This window comes from Lissotriton vulgaris, chromosome 8, assembly GCF_964263255.1.
Source record: "Lissotriton vulgaris chromosome 8, aLisVul1.2, whole genome shotgun sequence".
NCBI lineage: Eukaryota > Metazoa > Chordata > Amphibia > Caudata > Salamandridae > Lissotriton > Lissotriton vulgaris.
Genome location: NC_141696.1, coordinates 557,491,764 through 557,519,525, shown reverse-complemented (window position 1 = coordinate 557,519,525; position 27,762 = coordinate 557,491,764).

Below are 27,762 nucleotides of genomic sequence, written 5' to 3'. Positions count from 1 at the left end.
GTGTGTGTTGTCGACGCACTTATTACAAGAATCAGATTAAGTTAGTGGATTTATATGCAAAAAGTGAAAGGGAAAATAATAGTGAATGGAAGGATTTTGTCACATACTTGATGGTAGAAAATTATTTTGATTTGGGATCGGATCAACGTGTGTGTACTTATTGTTGTAACAAATTAAACCAAAACCAGATGCCTGCTAGGGCGGTTCATAATAATCTGGAATTGGTTGAGATTCCTTCTGAATTGAAGGATTTAAATACTTATGAATCTATTTTGATTCAAAGTATCCATCCCTTTCAGGCTATTGTAAGAATGGAGCCAAAGACAGGGAAGTTGCCTCCATCAGATTTACAGAGAGGATTAAAGGGAAGAGTTGTTTATTTGCCTCTAGATTTGAACAAAAACATTAACACAATTGGAGTAGAAAAAGTGGAAGAGGAACCTCTGGTTATCTTGGTTAATGGGGTTCCGACAAAGAATAAGAAAATATGGCAAGATTTAGTGGATGTTAGGAAAGTCAAAAAGGCAACATTGTATTTGAAGAAAAATAATAAGTACTATAAGAATGTATATGTTGCAGAAGAGGAAGTAAGTGATTAAGAGGATAGCGATTTGTGTGCTGGCCAAATTGAGAAAGTAGAGGCCTCTAAAAGTGAAGAAATATATGAACATTATAGTGTTCATCCTTTGCATTCCAAGGAAGTCATGGGGAATGCTATTGAGTTGTTTCAAATGAAACAAGCCAAAGGGAGTCCCATTAGTGTTTGGGAGGAAAGTTTGGAAGCTCGGTGTTTCCCACAGCTATTTCCCACAGGTCAAGGAGGAAGATATGATGAGCGACCTCATCAAATTCCTGCGTCTGAATACCGGACTTTACGATTGTATGCAGAAGATCCTAGGTTTCGTCAATGCATTCCCTATTTGTTTCATCTCCTGTTTGAAAGCGATCTGTCTGGACTGTCATATGCAGTGAACCACATCTTAAAAAGTGGTATACAGATGCGAAACATCTCGGCAAGTGACTTTATGCATAAAGTCAATGTCCAAGACAGTATTTTGGATTCTCACCTAATTATTCTCATGGCGTGTCAGCGTGGTACTAAGGAGTACTGGTACCGTCGTCATGGTGATTTAAAATGTATGCTGAGGAACTTAGGAACTCCAACATGGTTCCTCACTCTGAGCTGTGCCGAGTATGGCTGGGAAGACTTACTTGAATTTCTACGAGAGGCAAATGGAAATATTGAAAACATTGAATTCAAGACACCTGGAGAACTGTGTTCTTTGGATCCAGTGAATGTATGCAGGTACTTCAATCATAGATTTGAACTATGATGTCTTTTATCACAAATAAGAAGAATCCACCTCTTGGAGAGGTGTTGGATTTCTTCTGGAGAAAGGAGTACCAAGCAAGAGGTGCTCCTCATATACATATGCTGCTGTGGATCAAGGATGCACCTAAATTTGGAACAGATCCGGATGACTTAGTGATGAGTTTCATAGAACAGTATTCTACGTGTGCTGTTCCAAACGCAACGGAGAAGGAAAGCCTAAGAGAACAAGTTCTACGTTTCCAAAGCCATCGTTGTGGAAAGTACTGTCGTCGTAAATTCAGAAACAAGGACAAATTCTACACCAAATGTCGTTTCAACTTTCCACGACCGGTGATTTCTAAAGGAAGAGTGAACAGTTTGATGTCTTCTCTGCGACATAATGTGACGAGGAAATCACCCAAAAATACATACAATTTGAAAAGGAACGAAGAGTCCAAGTACATCAACGACTACAACCCAGTGATTTTGTCCATGTGGAATGCTAACATGGATATACAGTTTGTGGCTGACAACTGTATGGCTGTGGCTCGGTATGTGACATCTTACATCACCAAAAAAGAAAAGACAGAATTGAAGGATATGTGGGAGGACATTTCCCATGAAAAAAGCCTCAGCAAGAAGTTGTACAGTTTCAGTCTGAAGATGTTGTCGCATCGAGAAATCGGAGCTTACGAATGTTCTGACCGGTTGTCTTCAGCAAGTCTCTATGCCAAATCCAGGAGTATCGTTTGGGCGAGTCTTGGTCTTGCTGCAACGCGAAATCGAGTTCTAAAACCTGTCCGGGAAATTGAGTATTTGGCGGAAAAGGAACCAAACAGTACCGACATTTTGAAGACCAACATGTTGGATACATAATATCCAAATCGAAGCAGTCACCTTGAGAATGTTTGTCTATATGAGGTTCTACAAAATTATATATTCAAGAGGAAAATCAAAGAAGATATTGAGAAAGGAGTGTATGCTGTAATTGGAAGTGAGGGATGTCTGGTCAAGCAAAGAAAATGCCAATTAGTAAACCATCGAAAATTGAGTGGCGAATCTCCAGAAAAAAAGGAGTTTTTCTATTTAGCACTTTTGCAACTTTTCAAGCCTTGGCGTGCAGAAGAGGAACTGCTTGGAGATTTCCTCTGTTACGAAGACTCTTTCACTGCCGCTAAGGAGACCATAGAATGTCCTGCTTTTCCCAAATATCAAGAAATGTTGACTTTGGAAATTGAGCAGGAAGCAACGATTGCAGCCGAGATTGCCAGAGACAGTTCTCAGGACAGTCAGAGTTCTGTTTCATTGAGTCAGGATCCACTGGGAGGACCTATTATCGAAAATGAAGCTGCCACTGCTATGAATGAAGTGGAAAGAGCCATGGCACATGCTCAGGAGGATTCAGTTAACTTAGAAGACTTGGAAAAACAACTCAACGTTGAGCAGAGGAAAATATATGATGAAGTTACAAAGCAAATTGATCATGGATTAAGTCATGAGAAGAAAGAGTGCTCATGTACGTCGTTGAAGCCTGTCCGACTGTACGTGAGTGGAGAAGCGGGAACTGGAAAAAGTTTCCTTATTAAAGCAATTTCTTGTTATTTGCAGGAAAGGACTGAGTCATCGCTGTCTTGTGTTGTCACCGCTCCTACTGGACTGGCAGCACATAACATTAAAGGTATTACTTTGCATCGTCTACTGATGCTGCCAGTGGAGCATGACAACAAATTACAATACCACAAGTTATCTGGGGATGCTTGTTGTGAAGTTTCAAGAGTCTTGAGGAAAATGAAACTTCTTATCATTGACGAAGTAAGCATGGTTTCCAATGTCATGCTTGCCTTTGTGCATTTGAGAATGCAAGAAGTTCTTAAAACTGAGTATGATGTGTTATTTGGTGGCAAACACATCATTGTTTTCGGAGATCTTCTGCAGCTGACACCAGTAAAAGGACAACCTGTGTTCAAAATACTCACGCATGAAGATACCAGGAAGTGCCTAGGGAGCATTGGCAACGTCAATATATGGTTAAACTTCAATTATGCTGAACTGCATGGAAATATGCGTCAGGCAAAGGATGAAGATTACAAGAATATTCTACAAGATATTAGAATTGGAAAAGTGACCGAGCATGGGAAAGAAGCTTTAAATGCACGATTACTGTCAAATTTATATCCAGAACAAGACGTTGTGCCTGAGAATATTTTTCAGAAAATTACTGAGAAGAAATCCGGAATATGTTTGATGCCAACTCTTGCAGAATGTGCCATCTTCAACAACAAAATGTTGAATTTAGAAAAGCAAGAGATTGTGAAACTTGAAGCTATTGACAGAATAGAGCATATGGGATCAACAATTATTTTGTCTGAGAATTTGAAATCAAAATTGGATTCATTAGAGAAGACTATATCTAAAACAGCGGGTTTTGAAAAGACTTTGAATGTGTGTTTAAATTACCGAATCATTTTGCGAAGGAATTTACATGTTGAAAGAGGTCTGGTAAATGGATCAATGGGTAATGTTGTTGATTTTGAGAAATACAGAAGTAGAGATGGTATTGAATTTTTAAAAATTAAATTTGATGGCATTGAGGAAGTACAGCTAATTGGTCGTTGTTCTGCTAGGTTTTTGCTTGTTAAAGACTTATATGTTCGCCGTAAACAGTTTCCTGTTTGCTTGGCATATGCGGTGACAATCCATAAATCGCAAGGTTTAAGTGTAGATAGTGCATTGGTGAATATTGGCAGTTCTGTGTTCAAAGAGGGTATGGCATATGTGGCATTGTCACGAGTTAGAACTTTATCGGGATTGTACTTGATTGATTGTGATGTCACAAACATTTGTGCGGATCTAGATTGTGTTAAGGAATACAATAGGTTAAGAAGAGAGTATGCGCCACATTTGCCTCAATATTCTTTGTTTGAGAAACGTGTGGTAGGCCGTAAACGAAGAAATATCACTAATAGTAGGGAGGTTGTAGCAAAAAGCCGAAAAGTCGATGAACCGAAAATTGTAAGCAGAAAGAAAATGGATTCTGTTGAAGATGTTGTCGGTTTTCAATTTGAAAACAGTTCTGGTGTCAATTGCTATGCAAATGTAGTGGTTAATGTTCTCTTTTCACTAGAGACTTTAAAAGAACAGATTGTGAACAATTCGGAACAAAGTTTATGCTGTTTGTTGAATTCTGTGTTAGAGAAATGTAGTGCTGATAGAACGAGAGTAGAAAGTGTGTCTGAAGTTCGTTATCTGTTGGATGAATGTTCAGGTCAAACAGACTTCTCTGAAAATAATCAGCAGGATTGTCAGGAGTTTTTAATGTATATGCTTGATGTATTGCAAGATGAGGGTGTAGATGTAGATCACCTGTTTGGGCTTTCTTATCAATGGCAGCATGACTGCGAGAACTGTATGGTATCAAGTACTACTAGTGTAGACTCAGAAAGATTTATATATTTAACTTTGCCAGACAGTAAATCAGTCTCCTTTAATAAGCTAGTAAATGCAGCTGATCACAACATGGAGTGTATCCAATGTAAATCTGAAATGATGTCAACATTATTTATACGAAGATATGGCCAGTATGTCATTTTAATGATCCAACGATGTAGGCCTGATGGATCAAAATTGTCAACTTTAATAAAAAATGTTGTTGCTTCTCAGCTGTCAATATCAGGAAGGACTTTTGTAACTGTAGCAATTATCTATCACGTTGGTCCTTCAACAACATCAGGACATTACACAGCTTATTTAAAGTCTAGAAACGGCTGGTCATTCTTCAACGATTCTGTTGTAACTTTCAAAAAAAAATTGCCGTTTGACCTTAAAAATTCTTACCTGGTGTTTTTAAAACCAAAATTTTAAGGAAAGAATCTCGGGATTTGCTCTGAGGAATTGCAAAAGGTTCATGAAGTAGAGGGAATGTAAGTCTGCAATGCTGTCTAGAATATTGGTCCAAAACTTTTAATTATAATGTCATTTTAAAAATCCAACTATATAAACCTGATGCAAGTAAGTCTGCTTCATAGTAAGCAGTATCAGTGTCATAGGAAAAGTAGAACATGAGTGAGCAAGAAGGGTAAGATATTAGTAGTCCAGGATTGTGAAAGTAATCTTAAATGTTTTCTTTCTGAAAGTTGCGAAAATAGAAAATGACGGGATTTGATTACAAGAATTACAAGAGTTGTAAATCGCTCCAACATGATTTGGCCATGTGGAAACATGTGGTAGAATGTGAGAAGTCTTTTATTGTATGTAACATATTTTTCAAAACGATGGAGGTTTTCTTTCAGAAAGTGGCGGGCTGAAAATATTAATAGCACAACAGAGTGTACGCTGTTCATAGGACATCCTTCGACGTTATGGAAAGTAAGTTAATTTTAAGGAGTTTTGAATTCAGATTTCTTATGTTGTATGGGTTTTTTAAACACAATCATTTTGATTGTGTTTTTTTTTCCCCGCTGTTACATGATGAATACCTTCAAGTCACTGATTTAAGTGAAATTTGATACATTCTGAGAAGAGCAAAAATAAACCATTTAACATGTATAATTAATGTTCTACTTTTTGTACTTATGATATACATTTAGAAATGTGAGGTAGATATGGAGAAACTGAGGCTTCTGTAAGTGTCAAAGTTAATGCTTACAGTGCTGCACTTCTGGGTACTGTTTTTTTTGAAAACTGAATAGGCCTCACCTCAAAGAAACCTCTTGAAAGGACACATCTTATTTGCATCCTGAAACAATCATTTAAAATGTTAGACACAATTTTATGATGGCTTTACATCTCTTTTGCGCTGCTATTGCATCACTATTGTGAGACATCAGCAGTGCAAAAGATGCACCATGTTCCAAAATAGGCCTCACTTCATCAGCATCAAGATACTGTTTGTTTAATATATATATCTTTAGGATTGTGTAGGGGACGTAGAGAAGCAGAGGCTTCTGTAAATGTCAAAGTTGTTGAAAAACTGTTTGTTCTTGAACCTTTTCCCTTGTCTTTTCTAATTTTTAAATACATGTTTTAATATTTTTGAAATGTTTGTTCTATCTTTCGCAGATTGAAAGTATGAAAAAAGAATTGAAAAAGTTAACAAGAATTATAAGGTAAATGTTTTCTACTCTTTCTACCCGCAATCCACTGCTGATGATGTCACTGACCATGTCATGAAAGATGTAATAAGTGGACATGACTTACTTCATTGGTAGGCCTTCACATGTATTATCTCCTCTGTATTCTTCAACAAGCGTAAAATTGATCTGCAACCCTGAGTAGGCCTCACCTTAAACAAACCTCTGGAGAGACCACACCTTATCGTCATCCTGAATTATTTATTTAAAATGTAAGGGACAGATTTATGATATGTGTATGCCTCTTTTGCGCCACTGTGCGTCAGTTTTGTGACGCAGTGGCGGTGCAAAAGATTTGCTATGAGGCGTCAAAATTACAAATTGATGCATCTAGGCAAATGTGTCATGCTGTTTTAAAACCGTGCCACATGAAACCGATGCAGCAGTGATGAAAAAGATGCACCATGTTGCAAGACAGGCCTCACTTGGGGCCATATGTATCAAGCTAATTAGAATGCTTTGGCGACATATTTCTGCTGATAAAAGCTGCAAAACTTTTATTGCCTATGTTGATGATATGGCTCTATGTTATTTACATTTCTTTGCTGTTTCAATTAATCTTTTTCTGTTATTTTTTCTTTTCCGTTTTCTATTTTTTCTCTCTGTTATTCCACATGTTTTAATCTTATTTTGAACATTCACTCACATTCTCCAAGAAACTCTTCTTTGTTATTGTTCTACTCTCTTTTTTTTCTTTCACTTCCTTATCCATTTTGTTTTTCGCAATTATACCCTCTTCCATCTTTTCTTCGGTAAATAGATCTATTAAACAGTATCTCTGGTTTACTTCCTATAGCTGTCTTTCTTTTAACATTACTCTCTGTTTACTTCCCTTATACTTACTCTTCTTTTTTTTTTAAAAAAATGTTTTGGTTCGCTCCTAGTTCGCGAACCGGGCAGCATACGGGAAAGCGAACCAAAAGAAATAGAGCTTGCCAGAGTGCTAAACATTCTAGCAATTTTATTTGAAAGGGGAGGTAGTTCTGAAAAGAACTTTTTTTTAATGTTTTTGTTGTTTTTTTGTTTTTTTTTTCTGAACATTTTTAGTTTTTTTTGTATTTTTTGAACAGTTTTATGTTTTTTGTTTTTTTTGATGGAGGGGAAACAACAAAAAACAGGCATTGAAAAGGGCTCAACAGGAGCAAAAAATAAATTACTGTCTGGGGCGGTTAGGGCAATTATGATTTTCATAAGCAACGTTCATTAACGTTATGCTCATGTTACCACATGAAAGCAATGCACCGCAATACAAACAGGATAATTTCATATGTAAAAAGTTCTGCTGAATGTTTGGCACGGTTTCCCGTGCCTCTGCTCCTGTCAACGATATTTGCGAAGTTGACCTGGCCACAGGAGTTGTTGTTGGATTATCCTGCAGGTCACGCAACTCTGCACGGCTGTAGTTCAATGGATGCCACCTGCTCATATGCCGATGCATGGTATAGTTCCCCATGCTATATTTTTTATCAGTGCCTCTTGATAACTTGTCTTTACAAATGAGGCAGGTGACATACTTAGCATTTACTTTCTTCTGCCCTCGAGGGAGTGAAAAAAACTGCCAAATGAAACTGGTTTTCCGATGGGAAACACGGGGCACCTCTTGTAAGAACTGTGGTCCTTCTGTCTCCTCTTCCTCTAGTTCATCCTCTTCCTCCTCTGTGTTGGTGATGAACTGGGGTGGTGGTCCTCTCTTCCCATGAGGAGGTGAAGGTGGTGGTGGGGGTGCACCAGCTGAAGCAACTACTGAAGCCATTGCTCAACTATGAAAAAGGGTCTTTCTCTCACCAAGATGAAAGTCAGAGTGAGGAAAGAAGGAGGGGTTTTCATCATTTGGGAAAAGCAAAAGTTCTAAACCAATGAAAAGTGTTATTTTTAGGTCATATGACCTAGTCTTACATCATTTGGAAACCAAAAGTGAAATGAACCAATGAAAAGTTTTATAAACAAGTCACATGACCTGTTCCGCTCACGTTACGCTGTGCGCGCCGCGGATCGCTTCCTGTTCGCGGTCCAGAGCACTTCCGGGAGCGCTAACGCGCCGCGTCAGAAGACGCATTACGCGACAACGTGATACGTCGCGCTTCCGCGACGCGTCACAATGTTGATTTCTAACGCAGCAGTTGCGCAAACGGAACGTTTACCGGTTCGCGGCATCAAGATGAGCTAACGGGAAGCTTCCCGGTTAGCGAACCGGGAGCGAAGATAAAAAAATATTTAAAATTTTTTTTAATAAAAAACATATAAAATATATTTTTGGATTTAAAGAAGAGTACATTTTACAGCTACAGATATTAGCTTTTAAAAAACCAATGAAATTCACTGAAAAAACCATAGGTTATAGACCATATATAGTTAGGAATTTGCATTTACAAAACCTTGAAAATTCACTGAAAAAACCATAGGTTATAGACCATATATAGTTAGGGATTAGCATTTACAAAACCTTATTTTATTCGCACAAAACCATTGAAATTCCATATATAGTTAGTTGCGCTAACTATATATCGCGCACCCGCAATCCACTGCTGATGATGTCACATATTACATCATTCATGACATGGTCAGTGACATCACTGATGACATCACTGATGACATCTCAAATGACATCACTGATGACATCACTGATGACAACACCCAGTGACTGTATGTTTCTGTAAAGTTAAAATATGTCTTACATATTGAAGAATGAGTGGATGTATAAGTGTCTGGATGAAGGATTTAGTAGGTGCATGACTGACTGTATGAGAGAATGATTAAATGTGTCTCACTGAGTGCATGGGTTAGTGACTAAAGTGTCTTAATTTGGCAATCATTATATATGTTGTTCTGTAAACTGCTGCATGTTCAAATCAGTAGCTATATCAGTAACTATATGGGTTATTGAATGGTTGCCCAAGTATTTGTATGGGAGACTGAGTATGTGTGTGGGTGGCTGGGAGGTGTAAGACTCTGTGCATAGATGTGTGAGCAGTTGATTCCCTAGGTGTATTGGTTCAAAAGTGCATGTAGAAACAGCTGTATGGACAGTTGACTGTGTGCATGAGTGTATTGGTGAGTGAATGGATATCTCAGTGCTACATGTCAAAGTAAGTACATATGTAAAACACAGTCCATGTGAGAGTTGACATATATAAATAACTGAACATAAGAGCCAGTGAATGTGAGAGTGGCTGTATGGATCATTGTGAACTTGTATCAGGGATTGTATAAGAGAGTAAATATGTGTTAGTATATGTTTGAATAAGTAAGGTGTGTATAACTGTATAGTTGAGGAAATGGAGGTGTGATTGATTCTTTGCATGACTGACTAGGTGTGTGAGTAACTCCATGGATGTGTGACAGTCTGTGAGTGTCTGTTTACACTGAGTGTATCTAAGGTTATATTACAGTCTGAAGATGTTCATTGTATTATCACATAAATGATATCATCAGTGATGTCATCAATAATGTCGAATGAGATGTCAGTGATGTCATCAGTGATGTCATTTGAGATGTCATCAGTGATGTCATTTGAGGTGTCATCAGTGATGTCATTTGAGATGTCATCAGTGATGTCACTGACCATGTCATGAATGATGTAATATGTGACATCATCAGCAGTGGATTGCGGGTGCGCGATATATAGTTAGCGCAACTAACTATATATGGAATTTCAATGGTTTTGTGCGAATAAAATAAGGTTTTGTAAATGCTAATCCCTAACTATATATGGTCTATAACCTATGGTTTTTTCAGTGAATATATATATATATATATTTTATGTGTTTAGAGGAGTTCTGACAAGTCTTGGGCCCAGTGCTATTGCACCTGCTGCATCATTCCAATAATTACTCTGCAAGGTAACTGCACTTGTGGTTGCTTGTTTGGGATTAAAATATAGCAATATTAGGTGTTTAGTGGGGTGCCTGGAGCGTTTGGTCCCTGTGCCACGGCACCTGCTGCACTATTGAAATCATTACCCTAATGCTTGCTAGATAACTGCACGTATGACTGCCTATTTAGTTGTAAAATATAGAAATATTAGGTGTGACAACCTTTGGGCCTGGTTCCACTGCACCTGCTGCTCCATTTAAATCATGCCCCTATTCAACTCAGAGGTAACTGCAATTGTGAGGGGGGGGGGGTGCAGCTCTGGATCAGCTGAAGAGCTAGGTCTTGAGGCTATCCCTGAAGGTATGCAGGGTAGGGGAGCGTCTGATGTTGGCTGAGAGCGCGTTCCAGGCCTTAGCCATGACGTGGGAGAAGGCTCTTTCCCCTGCTCTGGTTCTGCAGGTGTCTGGGACCAGTTTTAGATTATCACCCCTCCTCAGCCAGACTAGCTTGAATCCAATGCCACAGCGAGCAAGGGGCCCAAATCTGGGCATACCCTTGGTCACTTAGGGTGATCATAGCAAAAACAAGATGATGGACCGAGTGCTGAAACTTTTCAACCACTCACCCCCAGTCAAGAGATCTGGGTGTAATCAATCGTTCATTTACTCACTATGCCATCCCAATATGAACCCAGCCATATACAAATCAGTCTTGAGCCAGCTCCTTATGGTAACAGTCCAGCCCAAACTGCCAGGCCAGGTTTTTCCTGGACTGGAAACAAACATCCTGTTTTGTTTTTTGTGTCGGGGCGGGAGGGACAAGCAATGCTGAAGGGGCAAGTGACAAAGCAGGACAGGGTGGGAGAGGAGCAACAAGAATGCCGAAGGGCACCACTGCTTGAGTAAAAAAATATAACATATGAAAAAAAAAATGCTATAATGCAGCCAGCGCTGGCCATGTCATATTGCTTTATTTTGTTATAGCTACCGGGTGGTGGGCCAACATGGACAGTGAGAGGAGGGCAGGAGGGGGCAAGCAACACGAGGGACAGGGGAAGGTGGCTACGAACACGTCAGAGGGCGGGAGGGGGCAGTAAGATGACAGAAAGCCGGCAGTGGGCAGGTGCAAGCTATAATGTGGGATGGTGGGGGAGACATGGCCTGCAAACACATGCACTCTTATGGAGTCCTGCCACTACAAGAAACAAGTGGCTCCAAGGAATGGCACTGGGAAAGGAAGAAGTACTTGGACCATGCCCAGTGAAGGACAAATATATAAAGAAGAAGTGAAGCCATAACACCCTGATTAATGTGAAGCAAGGAAATCAGAGTGATGACATAGCCAACCAATGGTAAGTAGTGAGCGCTAAGCCCCCTTTGAGTGAACAAAATGTCTTGCACTCAACAGTGCACACGCTGTCTCAGGCTATACCTAATAAAGGACATTTCCCTTACTCTGGTTCTTCTGATCCTTGGATAATATGTAAGGATCTGAAAATTTGTCTTGGTTGGTAGACATACAACTTTTTTTTTATGTACGTGTTTAAAGCACATGCTCATGGTAAAAGATTATCTTGTTGATGTAAAAGATCAACCAAAAAGCAGATGACCAGGAAGAACAACTGGGCTGACTAGGAAGTAAAATCCAAGTCTGCAGTTGTTTTCTGAACTTTAGGGGATCAGTCAAGAAGCACAATTGGAAAGGGGTTGGCTATTTGATGCTCTTTTGCACGAAAATATGTATAATCCCAACTTCTAGGCACACCAGATAGAATCTAGGTTTTAGGGGGGTCACGTGGTACATATGTATCCAATATCAAATATAAGAATATCAGCCCTCGATCACAGTACATTTTAATACATTAGATAAGAGGAATTAAAAATAATCTGTGCACTGGGAGCAAGAGTAGATGTTTCAAGCGAGCAAAAACATGTTCCCATTTCCTCAGATTAAGTGAAGCCTGAGTTTTGTATCAATGTAGCCTTAGACAAATCAAAAGGTCGAAGTGAAAAATGAGTATATAGACTTGGTAGTGGAAATAATGTTTTACCTTGCTATATAAGTAGTACGGCTACGGGTGTGGCTTGGCCACCAACAGGAATGGACGCTTGAGCACGAAGCTCCGTGCCCACCTCCAGATTTATCCTGCACACCTTTGCACTGCAGTCCCTAAAGAGTCGGGCATAACTACCTCCCACTGCGTGGGCCCTGCTGAACCGCCCGGCGTGGCGAGTGCCGACCTGCAGCTGCAGAACGCTGCACTTCCGTGGAGTTCGCTAGTCCAGCGCTGGCCATCTTTTGCGGCCTACACAACCGGGCCCATCCCCGGCCTCAAGTGCGGAGCTATCCGGGCTGGAGTGCGTGCAGGCCGGCCACAACCCACGGCGGGAGCCGGTGTACCGGCGGACTACATGAAATAAAGATAGCGGCGATGCGGGAGGTCTTGGGGTGACCAGAGATTCCTGCGGTGCCCTGCTGTGGCCTCGGTGGGCAGAAGGGGCACTGCATCCCCGTGACGTTCGGGCCTTGAGGTGAGGCTGACGGTGTGGCCTGCTGGGTCCCGGCGGTTGCGGAGACCTCCAGCGGCCCGTCCACCTATATGCCCTGAGCGGGCAGAGTAGTGGAGAGGACCGGCTGCGCTGCAGAGGGCCCCCGCTGCTGCCTTTGTGGGGCAGCACTGAGCACATACAAAAGCTGGAGCATTTGGCCTAAGCCCTGACTGGGCAATCGCCGTGTCTACCTGGTGAAGCTGATTAACTGCCCGGTTGGAAGCAGCCCTGCCTTCTGAGTGCTGGGACCCTGACGAGATAGAGTGGGCCCACCTGCGCAGCTGGAGGATTGGCTGTAGCTCGCAATCACATCCGAATTGTGGCACAGATGGGGGACTGAGATTGGCACTGCTGCCGACACAGCTTGGACGCCTCTGAATTCGCTTCTGGGGGCTCTGCGGGTCCTCTGGGGCCTGGAGTGGTCCTGAGCTTTCCTGAGACGCCCGACGAGCAGGGCCACATATGGACATCTTGGAGCCCTGAAGGTCATCCAGTGCGGCAGCGGGGAACCTGCTGATAGGAGAGGCCCTATTGCTTCCGGGCTCAGAGGTACGAGCTGCTGCTATGGGGGGGGGGGCTCCTGACGAACCTATCTTGGGGGGACCTTCGCAGGCACAGGGGCGGTACATTGAATGAGCGCCGGCACGATGGGGAAACTGCGCCCGAAACCAGGCGCAATGCCCCCTGACCCTGCGGCGGACCTACCCGGAGACCGAGCCCTGGGCCTGTCTGGAGACCCCACAGCGGAACTACAGCAGCGCCAGATGGAACAGATCCTGAAGGCCATCGCCGACACGAGGGAGGCCTTACACCATGACATCACTCAGGTGTCCACGGGATTGGGACTCTTGCGGGCAGACCACGGGAAGTTGGTAGACCGTGTCACGCAAGCCGAAGCTACGCTGGATTTGCTGGCAGCTCAAAAGGCGACAGATGCCACCCTGGGAGACCTGCAGAGGAGAATACAGCTCCTGGAAAAAAGGGCCGAGGCCGCGGAAGGTCTTAATCGGCGTAACAACATACGCGTGGTAGGTTTGCCAGAAAAAGTTGAGGGGATTGATATGGTGAACTACCGGGAAACCTGGCTGCGTGAGGTGGTTGCTCCTGAGGGGCTGACTCAATTTTATATGCTAGAACGGGCTCACCAGGTCCCGGCCCGTCCCCTAGCGCCTGGGCGACCTCCTCGACCAGTTGTAGCGCGCCTTCTACACTACAAGGATAGAGACCTGATCCTGCTGCGAGTGAAAGCGATGGGGCCCTACCAAAATAGACAATGCACGCGTTTCCATCTACCCAGACTATTCTTTTGAGGTTCAGCGCCACCGCTCCTCATTTTTAGCTGTAAAGAAGGCTCTTCGAGAGGAGGGTATCCGATACTCTCTCTTGTTTCCAGCCCGCCTACGGATAACGTTAGATGGTAAATCCTCCTTCTATAATATTCCTGAGGAAGTGTGGAACTGGTTGGAGTCTTACAAGGTCAGGACGGATGCCCACATGGCCAATGAAGACATGCAGAACGCTGCACCGAAACCTAGGCGGAGCCGACGTAACAGGAGACAACCGTCGTGGATGCCCTCTGAGTCACAGACTGAACTGGAACGCAAGGAGGCCCTCAGGGCAGTTTCCACTATCTCCAGGGTGGTGACCTCTACTTCTGCAGTGGATTCTGGGTCCTGAAGGGGATCGGGTGATGCGACATCGGAGGGTTCAGGGGGCGGTGACCAAGCACTACCTCATGTCACACCGAGGACTGCGGATGGCCTTTTGGACGAGTGACCCCTGTACCCCTCCCATTGTGGTATAGTACGAGAAAGTGATTACAGATCTGGAGCGGGGGGAGGAAGGTGTGGTTTATGAGGTTGGGGGTTTAATGTGGTGATGAAAATAATTACTTAGAAAGGCTTTATGCTGGCTGCCTGGGGCTATGGGACAGCAGAGGAGTTATCTGGGTGGTTGGGTTACCTGATCACGAGATTCATTGTCCACGAAGTTGTGTTGCCGAACCCCCTCTCTCTCACACTAGCTGTGAGATTCTGGTGGCTACAAGAGGCTTTCTTTAAATTGGGGATTTTGAATTTGGATGGGTTCCTGCGGTTTAGTGCCCATTCTGGGGGTGGGTGGGAAGGGGGTTTGTTGGGCTGTGTTGGGGATTCATGGGACTGTCAGTGTGTCCCGGGATTTAGAGAAGAGGCGATTCACATGTATAATTCTGAATGGGGACCCTACCTGAACTGAAATGTATCAGCTGGAATGTGAGGGGACTAAACTCCATGATGAAGCGCCACAAAGTGCATGCCTATCTGGTGCGCAGGGGGATCCAGGTGGCTTTTGTGAAGGAAACCCATCTTGATCAGACTGAGGGGCGGGCCTTACAGCGCAGATGGCGGGGTCAATTGTTTTATACTACCTTTTCTGCCTTTGCACGGGGGGTTCTGATATGGGTGAGAGCGGGAGTTCCCTTCCAACCCCTGACTACAATGGTGGATCCTGAGGGGAGGTTTGTGGCAGTGCAGGGCCGATTAGATGGTAGGGATTTGATGCTATGTAGTGTTTACGCCCCGAATATAGAGCAGACTGCCTTCTTTGCAAGCTTATCTGGTAAATTGGCAGCGGTCTTGGCTGGCACGATCCTACTTGGGGGGGACTTTAACTCTGTTGTTGATATAGAGCAGGATAGATCACACACACCACTAGCTCAGTCCGCAGTACATAAAGTGGCAAAGGGGAGACGAGATTGGCAAGACATGTGGAGCCTGGTTGACACATGGCGAACGCACCATCCTGCTGAGAGAGACTATTCATTCTATTCTACTCCACATGACCTACATGTCCGGCTAGACAGTATTTTATGCTCCCCAGATGTTCAGGGTTTGGCCAGCCATAGCGAGTACCTGGCGAGAACCATCTGTGATCATAATCCTTGTTTGGTGGTAGTCCAATGGACTAGGCAGCTGTAGGCGATTCCCACCTGGCGTTTGAACCCGTTGGCTTTGGAGGACTCAGTTTTTAAATCAGGAGTGCAGGAAGATATGGAGCGCTACTTTGCTGAAAATGAGGGGACGGCATCGAGCAGGGCCCTAGAATGGGATGCCTTCAAGGCGGTGATTCGGGGAGTTTGTATCTCCTCCACAGCAGGGGCTCGCAAGACTCTGCTGCAGGATCTTGCAAAGAGCGAAGATCGGTTACGTCAGGCAGACCGGGCCAGCCATGCAGATTCAGTGTCTCACGAGGCAGTTTCGGCTGCACGCGAAGAGGTCGCAGCACACATGGGGAGACTCTACTGTTTTGACCATAAGGAGTACTTCATTCGGGCTCATGCTGAGCGAGATACAGTGGGATCCCTGCTGGCCTGGTTGGCTAACCCTGCCGCCAGCGGTACCCCGATTCTGTCCCTGTCTACTGTGGAGGGCCAATTGGTATACTCCCAGAAAGAAATTAATGACCAATTCTTTGCTTACTATGAACACCTCTATAAGAGCGCGATGCCAGACATACCTGGAGACCTTGATGATTTCCTAACTGCTGCCCAACTGCCGTGCCTGGATCCGGAACTGGCAGATAGCTTAGGAGGAGAGATAATGGAGGGTGAGATTCGCGCAGCGATCAAACATATGGCTCGCCGTAAAACCCCTGGTGTGGACGGTTTGCCGATCGAGTTTTACGCAACATACACAGAAATAATGGCCCCGCGATTGCAAGCTATTTACAGGGAAGCTTGGGACACCGGGGTATTACCTGCGACTGCCCGGGATGCACTTATAATCCCATTATTAAAGCGCAGGGGGATGCCAGCTCTCGATCGGGTTATCGACCATTATCCATGCTTACGGTTGACTATAAAATCTTGAGCAAGATCCTAGCGACACGACTCCTAACGCACATGAGGGCCCTGATTCATCCGGATAAGGCCGGCTTTATCCCCCAGCGCACCACGGCGACATGTGTACGTCGTCTCCTCCGGATCATGGGGGAAGATTTCGAGGGGCTCCCAGACGCTGCGGTGCTTTCAATCAACATTAAAAAGGCCTTCGACAGTGTTGAATGGCCCTACCTGTTCCGAGTTTTGAAGGCATTTGGATTGGGTGACCGATTTGTGAAATGGACTGCATTGCTCTATAATGCAGTTACGGCTAGAGTGAAAACGGGTGCCAAGATATCGGCCGCGTATCGGGTGGGCCGTGGGACGCGCCAATGGTGTTCGCTATCCCCCCTCTTGTTTGCGCTGGTCATCAAACCCTTAGCGTCCCATGCTCGAATAGGACAGGCGTCCGAGGGTTTGACGCTAAGGAGCGAGACCCAATATATCTCTGTACGCAGACGACCTGGTGATGTTCTGGGCGGATATAAACAACTCGCTGCATGGAGCCCAGCTCCTATTTCACAGTTTTGGCCAACTCTCGGGGCTGAAGGTGAACTGAGGGAAGATCTGCCTTTTCCCAATGACCCCTAGAGAGCATGCGCCCCAGATCACTGGGAACCTGCGGTGGGAGCATCAGTGTCTCCCATATTTGGGCACTCATATTTATCACTCTCAATTAGACTTGCTGGAAGGCAATGTGCATAGGGCGATCAGGAACCTACAGAGTAACATGCGGTTTTGGCGTACCCTGCCTCTCTCAGTGGCAGGGAGAGTGTATCTGCTGAAAATGGTGGCGCTTCCTCTCCTATTGTATTTTTTCGCACATTGCTGGTGTGGATTCCGGCGTCGATCTTTCGGAAACTCTGCTCCTTGACTACGGGATTCATCTGGGGGTCGGGCAGGCGACTAGTTGCTTTGACCACCCTGATGCGTCCCAGGGCCGAGGGAGGACTAGCGGTCCCTGATTTTGAATGGTATTACCTGGCAGCGCAATTGCAATGGCTTACACAGGCAGTAGCTCGGTAGTTCAGGGGGCCAGAGGGCCCACAGGGCAGACTAATTCCCAGACATGTACTATCTTTCATAGTATTGCATCAGAAAATAGAATTAGATCACCTCACTCTTGAAGAACGAACCATTTGTCTCTGCTGGAACCGGAGTCATAAACGATCAGGTACCACTAACCTATATGCCCCAGAGATTCCTCTGGGAATGTGTACGACTCTCCCACATGGCGGCAATTGGTCGGCGTTGATTGCTTGGTGTCAAGGTGCTCCAATCTTCACGGAGGCAGAAGTGACGAGAGCTCCCAACGCCCCTCTACCAGTATCCCCGCCCTAATGTACAGAGGAAGTACACCAACAGAGGGGAAAGGGGAAGTGGAAGAGAAAGAAGAGACAACTCCTTCAGACACTGTTCCTCACTCTCGGCTCCCTGATAGTCTTCGTGTAGTTCTCAGGAAGGAGACGATACCTAATGCACAAAGGGGGAAAAAGATAAATAACTTCTCTCCTAATGCTCTAAATATTATATAACATAACAGAGAGTTTCCTACCAGTCTAAGAAAGAGTTACGGCCCCTCTTCTAAGGTTGTCTTTGTGTTGCGACTGACTCCCTGCAGCTGTAAATGAACATACAACATTAGGGGTTTGACTATGCAAGGAAAGCGTGAGAGACTAAGAATGCTGTAATTCGTTGTACCTGTATGCCTGACGGGGAGTTCTGTTCAACCTAACTATTATATACACTTGAACTTAATATTGAATAGTTCTGTATCTTGCACAGTTGCGAAGATTCCCACGTTGGTTCCAAACGCTGAAGAAGCAACACGCAAAAAGGAACAAGGAAGGGAAGATGGGAAGGAAAGGGAAAAGGTAAAACGCAAGGGAAAGTCTCAGTCCAAGACCTTGCTGGGGGGGCATAATACTACAGCAAACTGGGCAGAGGTAACAGGAACGGAAAATACGTCTTACTTGAAAGTTGCTCCGCTCTTCTCTGCACTCTCGCTACCAACCTCTCTTGCAAAGAGGATAAGAGCTTCTCTGCCAGTTCAGTGTCGTGAAGCTGCTTCGATACGGACTTCATGAAAACGTCAGATACCTCTCTGAACGCTTCCGTGGATATCCGTCTGGACTCCGGAATTGTAGGAATTACTCTCTAGATAATTTCTATGAAAACGGCGAACTCAGACCTACGCACTTGAAATAAGTGCGGAGGAAACGCTAACTCAACTACTCTCTCCAGAATTCAGTTGAAGTGTGCCGCGGAAGCGCGTGCACCTGTCTTAACCATTAGTGACTACACAGGTGTGTTAGAAACGAAAACTAGACTGCAAACAACACGGTGGCTATCTTACTGTGTGCAATTCCTCATGCCAAGGTTTTCCCAAATGTTTACCAAGCTAGGTTTGACAATGGTTCTAAACCTCTTCGTGACCTGATGTTTTCCTTGACCCAATATAGAGGCCACAACAGGATTCCTGACAGTACCCCCTCTCAAAGACCGATTTATCGGTCCTGGCTTTTGTGGATGCTGTGAGTGAAATCTCCTCTTCAATTGAGGGGCATGAACATTTCTTGCCGGTTCCCAAGACCTATCCTCAGGACCATACCCCTTCCAGTCAATCAGGTAGTAAAGCTGTCCTCTAGTGTATCTGGAATCCAAAATGCCCTTAACTATGTATTCTGGGTGACCATCAATGACCAGGGGAGCTGGAGGTGTCAATAACCTAGTGTGTGGTGCAGCTTTCTTCAAAAGTGAGACATGAAAAACTGGATGAATCCCTAGACCAGGAGGTAATTTGAGTCTCACTGAAACTGGGCCTAACACTTGGTCAATCTGATAAGGACCAACAAATTGGGGTTGAAATTTTCGATTACCCTTTAAATGAAGGTTACAAGAGGATAATCAAACCTGATCTCCCACCTGATATTCAGGGGCCGGTCTACGACGTTTATCTGCATGTCTTTTATAATGCTCTTTTGCCTTTAACAAATTAGCTTCAGCTGACTTATGAATGGAAGTCAATTATCTCATAAGTCCCTCCACAGCTGGTACCTCCAATTCAATGTGAGTCTGAAAAGGATTCGGATGTCGCCCATAGTTCAAGTAGAAGGGAGAATTTCCAGTGGACATATTCTTAGCATTATGAAATGCGAATTCCGCCATCTATAACAGCTTAGACCATTCTCCCCCTTGATCCAAAAGAAACAACCGAAGGTACTGCTCTAACTCTTGGCTCACACGTTCTGTTTGGCCATCGCTTTCTGGGTGGTAACTAGTAGAATGTCTAACCTCCACTCCCAACCCTTGTAAGAAAGCTTTCCAGAAATGGGAAACAAACTGCGAACCCCTATCTGAAATGACTAGTTTAGGGACTCCATGCAGCTTTACTATGTGTTCACTGAAGGGCTTTGCAAGCTCAGAAGCAGTGGGTATACCAACTAGTGGTACGAAATGACTCATTTTGGTGAAGGAGTCAACCATAACCAGGATGGTATTAAACCCTTGACTAAGAGGTAATTCAACAATCAAATCCATAGTGAATGCATGCCAAGGATGGGAAGGTGTGGGCAATGGTTGCAATAACCCCTGAGGTGCCTGCCTAGCGGGTTTACTACGAGCAGTAAGCTCGCAAGTCAGAACGTATTGTTTCACTTGACATTCCAGGCCACCAAAAATAGCGCTGCAACAAGTCTAGGGTTTTAGCTATGCCTTTATGCCCAGCCAAAGGTTGATCATGACATTCCATCATAGCTTTTTTCTGTAGAGCCTTAGTGGGCAAATACAAGGTTTCCTTGAAATAGGGTAGATTATTTTGTGTTCTCCTTTCAGGCCCTTGCGAAACCCAAAGTTCCATCGCTTCAGGAGATAATTCCTTTCGAAACTCCTCATGCATATTGTCTATGAACATGGCACACACAATCTTGGTCTCAGGAATGATCGGCTGAGGGTCCACAGAATGTTCCTGCTCGTCCGTAAGAATCTGAGATAAGGCATCCGCTTTTCCATTTTTACTTCCGGGGCGGTATGTGATTACAAAATCAAAATCTGCAAAATATAAGGACCAACGGAGTTGCCGTGGGTGAGTGTTTTTGCTGTCTTTAAAAATTGCAAATTCTTATGATCAGAAAAAACCGTCACAGTATGTTTAGCCCCTAATAGGTAGTGTCTCCAATCTTCAACAGCATCTTTGACTGCCAGTAATTCTTTTTCTGCAATAGTGTAATTAATCTCAGCCAAACAACTCTCTGGATCGAAATGCCACCGGATGCAACTGTCCAGTTTCCTTGTGACGTAGAGACAGGACCCCACCAATGGCTTAATCTGAAGCATCTTCTTCCACAAAGAAGGGCTCCGCAGGATCAGCATGCAGTAAAATGGGAGCCGTGGTGAAACTCTTCTTGAGAAGAGCAAATGCTTGTTCCGCTTCTGCAGACCATTGAAATTTCGCTCCCTTCTTGAGTAAATGTGTGATGGGTACGATTAATTGAGAGAACCCCTGAATGAAACATCGGTAAAAGTTAGCGAATCCAAGAAACCTTTGAATCTCCTTTACGTTCTTGGGGGATGGCCAACTCTCCACTGCCAACACCTTCTTGGAATCCATGGTGATTCCCTGAGGAGAAAGAACAAAACCTAGGAACTCCACTTTAAGTGAGCTGAAGACACATTTTTCGAGCTTGACATAGAGATGATGGGAACGGAGGCGACTAAGAACTATTCTTACATGTTCTGGATGTTGCTGTGAATCTTGAGAGAAAATCAAAATGTCATCCAAATAAATTACCGCAATCTTATCAATGAGATCTCCCATCACATCATTGATGAAATGCTGAAACACAGCTGGAGCATTACAGAGCCCAAAGGGCATCACACAATACTCGAACAATCCAAATTTGGTTCGAAAAGCCGTCTTCCACTCGTGTCCTGCCTTCAATCGAATTAGATGATATGCCCCCTTAGATCCAATTTCGTAGAGATTCGAGCTTCCTTTATCTGATCCAAAAGGACTGAAATCAATGGAAGAGGGTAGCGATTCTTTACTGTCACTCGATTTAGGACACGGTACTCTATACACATTCTCAAAGTGCCCTCCTTTTTAGGAATAAAAAATAAAGGAGACGACACCGGTGACTGGGAGGGTCGAATGAATCCATTGGCAAGGTATTTATCCAAATACTCCTTCGGATGGCAATTCTCAGCTTCCGTTAATGCATAAATACGACTGCAAGGAAGGACAGATCCTGGTTCCAGGTCTATGGCGCAATCGTAAGGACGATGCGGAGGCAATTGTTCGGCTTCTGCTTCGCTAAAGACTTCTTGAAAGTCTTGGTACTCTGCAGGAATCTCCACGGTACTAATCACTCCGATAGAATCCCCTCCGTAAGATAATAAGGAGGCTTGGGAAGGTTCAAGTGATTTGTTAGCCGCACAAGAGCAATGTTCAGAACAAATGGTTGACTTAATTTCCACAGTTCGATTTTCCCAATCAATGGTAGGATTATTAATCTCTAACCAGGGTAATCCTAAAATAAGTTGAAATTGGGGTGCATCAATGAGGTTAAATTTCAACACTTCCCGATGACCATCAGCCTGGATGAGTTCCAACGGTTCTGTGTGACTGGTAATCGGACCGGACGATAAGTTGGTACCGTCCACTGCACGAACAGGTTCACTCTTTTCTTTCAAAATAGCGTGAACGCCCATGTGCTGAGCATATTTGAGGTCACAGAAGTTACCTGTAGCACCCGAATCAATCAGAATAGCTCCTCCAAGAATCTGGTGTTCACGAAATTTGATTGTCATGTGAAGAACCAAATGGGGGGCTAAAGTCTGCAATGTGTTGATTATTTGATGAGTTTCTGAGATCTTTGTCTTCTTGCGCCACCAGAGCGATCCTGACGACTGGTGGTTTTGGGCGTTTCCCTTCACCGGAAACTTTGGTCTTTTTGGACACTCCTCAACAAAATGACCACTGATTCCACAGTACAAACACAGCTTCCTAACTCGACGTTGCTCCTTCTCTTCTTTACTTAGTGGCCTGCGTACTGCTCCAATCTGCATGGGTTCCCCTTCAGAAACAGATCCTGATGATTTTTCAACTGCTTGTCGAGTTCTATTGAAACAACGGATGTTCCACTTGGATTCCTTTTTCTTTTCTCCCTTCCTCTCCGACCACCGAAAGTCTATCTCCAGCACTAAATCCACTAAAGCAGATAATTCCTTTGGACGATATGGAATTTGCGCCAGGGTATCTTTGATTTCATCTCTCAACTCTCGATAAAAAAGGGCGGCTCTTTTCTCTTCGGGCCAATTGGTTTCGACTGTGTTAAATATGTCACCAAGTCCTTGGAACCCTGACGAAATTCCAGCAGCTCATTATCAGTGGCCTGGGAAATTGTTTGTCTATCAAAAATTCTCACGAAGTCAGTTTTAAATAACTCAAAATCATTCAGAAAGGGATCATCTTTGGACACTAATGGCATTGCCCAGTTTGCTGCATCTCCACCCAAATAAGATAAAATAAAGGCCACTTTATATTTCGCATCAGGGAATAAATTGGCTCGACACATAAAATGTAACGAACATTGTGTCAAAAAAGTTGGGATTTTTGAGGATCCCCATTAAACCTTTCTGGGGCAGCTAAAGGAATAATTGGGGAGACAGAATTTATAACCTGTGCTACAGACTGCTGATTAGCTTGATGCGAAGTGGGTGGAGGAGAAGCAGTAGGATTACCCAAAACCAACCCTTCAACCTTCTGTGCCAATAAGTGAGTTTCCTGCCGTGAAGCTGATACCTCATGTCGCAGGGTTTTATTTACATCTCTAACTGCGCCTATTTCTTTCTGAATGCCTTCCAATATAGCCCCTAACACCTTTAGATATAAGCCTTCCGCCATTCTACCCAGGTGAAGAAACTACTGGGGCACTTTAATCTGTCAAGGTGCTCCAATCTTCACGGAGGCAGAAGTGACGATAGCTCCCAATGCCCCTCTACCAGTATCCCCGCTCTAATGTACAGAGCAAGTACACCAACAGAGGGGAAAGGGGAAGTGGAAGAGAAAGAAGAGACAACTCCTTCAGACACTGTTCCTCACTCTCGGCTCCCTGATAGTCTTCGTGTAGTTCTCAGGAAGGAGAAGATACCTAATGCACAAAGGGGGCAAAAGATAAATAACTTCTCTCCTAATGCTCTAAATATCATAACATAACAGAGAGTTTCCTACCAGTCTAAGAAAGAGTTATGGCCCCTCTTCTAAGGTTGTATTTGTGTTGCGACTGACTCCCTGCAGCTGTAAATGAACATACGAAATTAGGTGTTTGACTATGCAAGGAAAGCGTTAGAGACTAATAATGCTGTAATGCGTTGTACCTGTATGCCTGACGGGGAGTTCCGTTCAACCTAACTGTATTATATACACTTGAACTTAATATTGAATAGTTCTGTATCTTGCACAGTTGCGAAGATTCCCACGTTGGTTCCAAACGCTGAAGAAGCAACGCGCAAAAAGGAACAATAAAGGGAAGATGGGAAGGAAAAGGAAAAGGTAAAATGCAAGGGAAAGTCTCAGTCCAAGACCTTGCTGGGGGGGGGTGTAATACTACAGCAAACTGGGCGGAGGTAACAGGAACGAAAAATACGTCTTACTTGAAAGTTGCTCCGCTCTTCTCTGCACTCTCGCTGCCAACCTCTCTTGCAAAGAGGATAAGAGCTTCTCTGCCAGTTCAGTGTTGTGAAGCTGCTTCGATACAGACTTCACAAAAACGTCAGATACCTCTCTGAACGCTTCCGTGGATATCCGTCTGGACTCCGGAATTGTCGGAATTACTCTCTAGATAATTTCTATGAAAACTGCGAACTCAGACCTACGCACTTGAAATAAGTGCGGAGGAAACGCTAACTCAACTACTCTCTCCAGAATTCAGTTGAAGTGCGCCGCGGGAAGCGAGCGCACCTGTCTTAACCATTAGTGACTAAACAGGTGTGTTAGAAACGAAAACTAGACTGCAAACAACACGGTGGCCATCTTACTGTGTGCAATTCCTCACGCCAAGGTTTTCCCAAATGTTTACCAAGCTAGGTTTGACAATGGTTCTAAACCTCTTCATGACCTGATGTTTTCCTTGACCGAATATAGAGGCAACAACAGGATTCCTGACACTTGGGAAGATCTCGGGCTGCATATGATTGGAGATTTATATAAAGATGGGGCCCTGCTGACTTTTCAGGAGTTGCAGACCGCTTACGGACTCCCAAGAGGAGATTATTTGCTTCATACCGCGTTAGTAGCTGGCATCCGGAGACATTGGAGTATGGGGCTCTCGGAACCTCCGACTTCTCTGGGCTGCCAATACGTGGTTATGGCGGCTGGTACTTACAAAGCGGTGACATGCCTCTACAGGAGGCTATCGACAGAAGCTTTGTTGCCTCTGGTGGGTTTGCGAAGTAAATGGGAAGCAGATATCGGAAAACCCATTCCTGAGACGACATGGCCCCAGTTGATTCAACGCGCCTGGAAGGGTACCCAGAACGTTAGATTTCAATTAGTTCAGTTTTTGACTTTACATCGGGCGTACTTAACTCCGGTTAAGATCTCGCAATATTTCAACAGAGCCACATCACAGTGCCCAAGATGTAGAGTTGATGGTGCTGATTTCTAGATAATCAGAAGGTAGGGAGGAGGATAGAGGGTCCATTCATTACCCCAGTAACAGTAATCCAGTAATCAAAGAGAATGGACACTTGATACTACTTAACCATTGGTTAAGATGGAACACTCTCATAAACGCGGTGTTGTTCGTGCGGTGTATATCTTTCTTCCGCCCCTCACGCGCGTTAAGGCATTTGTCATTGAGTGTTCCAAAGACGTGCTATATGCCAAGCCTCAACCTCTGGCCCAAGTAGCAGTGTCCAGAGATAAAAAGGGGAGGGGGGGGGGGCACCCAAAAAAGAATTTTGTAAAAAACAAATACTGCACCAATAGGAAAATTTTAATGAGAAGGTGAAGTATAGTTATTAAAAAGGGGGGGTTGCGGTATCACTGGAGGTCGAGTTAATGAATCTCCTTATACCTTGGTATTTACAACGTCAACATGTTTCTGCTCCATATCGCCCAGCCGGGTCTACGGAGCATTCGTCAGGACAGTACAAATAACACATAACAAAAATATTACTTGCACAATTTGTGGAGTAATGTTGTTCCAAATGTATCTTATTCGGAAATTTTCTCTTGAAGTGATTGTATTTAACTTCAACAGGCGGCAACAGGACTCTCTGGTCCCAGACAGCACGAGGGAAGTTCCCGCGACTTGTGCTGTCACTGCCCCTGGTGCTGATTTCTCCCACATGTTTTGGTCGTGTGCAAGCCTAACACACTACTGGACAGCAGTGGTAGCCTGTTTGAATGCTGTAACAGGCCGTCAGATCGAAGCGGACATGGGAATCTGCCTATTGTTATGGTTCCCACATACCCCCCGGACAAAGGTTACTAGCAAATTTTACGACCTGGGTTTGATACTGGCCAAGAGAGAACTCATCATGCACTGGAAATTGAACGTAGGCCCTAGCTATCTGAGGTGGAAGGCGAATCTACTGCGCTGGGCGCAAGCTGAGGGAACGCTCCGACTACAGCTGGCTAGGCGATTAGATAATGATAGATCCCTAGCAGTAGCTAGAGCTTGGGAGGCATTGGTGACAGCGCTCCAGACCCCTGCGGAAGGTTCAAGTGAGGGAGAGGAGGATGCGGATTATGGTTACATAGACAACCGAACCCAGACCTAGAGCAGGACAGAGAGGCGGAGGTTTTCACAATGGGCTTATCTTGAGGAAAAGTCCCCTTTGCATCAACTATTATGGAGAATTTACGATTTAAGGAGGGTATCCATATATGCTGAGTTTATTATATATTAGTCGCAGGCGCACTGACAGGGGGTGGGGAATACGGGAGGAGGGGGGGCTTAGGTTTGTTCTTGCGGGTTCAGAGTATCATTTAATGCTATGTGATATGTCGGCCAACCAACCTGATGTGTTATTGTATATGAAGCTCTTCTTGTTTGCAAATAACAATAAAATCTATTTACAAAAAAAATAAATAAAAAAAAGTAGTACGGCTATGTAAAATGTGTAGTGCAAAATAAGTCCTGTATAAAATGTAGACTCAATTCTAGCCTAGTGTAACACACACACAGAACAATGAGTGAGTAAATGACTTTACAAATGTTGTAATAAGTATTTATGCGTCCATCAGAAATTAAGATGTACTTAATGTCGTCTATGGGACAGATGAAAAGTGAGTGGCTTTAGAGCAAAGACTGCACATTAACCAAAACCAAATGCTACAAAGTCCAGTTTACATAGGAAATGTCGTCACCCAAGATTACTAATTAAATACATACCTAAAGGAAAGTTTTTGCAAATCATACAGATCTGTATTGAGGACAGCAAATCTGAAGCCAAATCCCAGGAAGCCATTAACGGATTTAGAGAACTAGACCACAGTGATAGATACATTGATGTTTGTTCTTACTATATTTCTTCCTATTTGAAGGATATCAAGTTGTTGGAGTTTTGCGAAGACGGGGTCTTGAACATTCAGAAAGATTTCCTATAGATCCTAAACACCTCCAAATCGAGGTTTTGAGATTTGGAGATGCTAGTGGAAACACAGGCCTTTTTGATTAAAAAAAAAAAAGTTGGTTTGTGACCAAGGTAGTCAAAACTACATGTTGTGACAATTTCTTCCACCCTCCGTTCAAAATTAGGTAATGGAGCTTCATTGAGCGGAGGTCATTACCAAACCACTGAGAGGCAACAGAGTTTTCTGATGTGGCCTTGCAGGATTTGAAACGGCCCACCTGGCTTCGAGCACATGTAAACCAATTTTTAATTTGGTCATCCAACTCCATATGCACTGGAATTAGAAGACTCCTCCTCGCAGCTGTACAGATTCTCAAGGATGAGGTATTTTTAACATGGTCTGTGGTGCAGATACACCCTCTAGAATGTCTGCTCGGATGGATTAAAGGATTGCTTTGGATTAGTATTCGATGTGTGGACATACAAAGAATATATTGTAATAAGAGGTAGTTGTAGAAA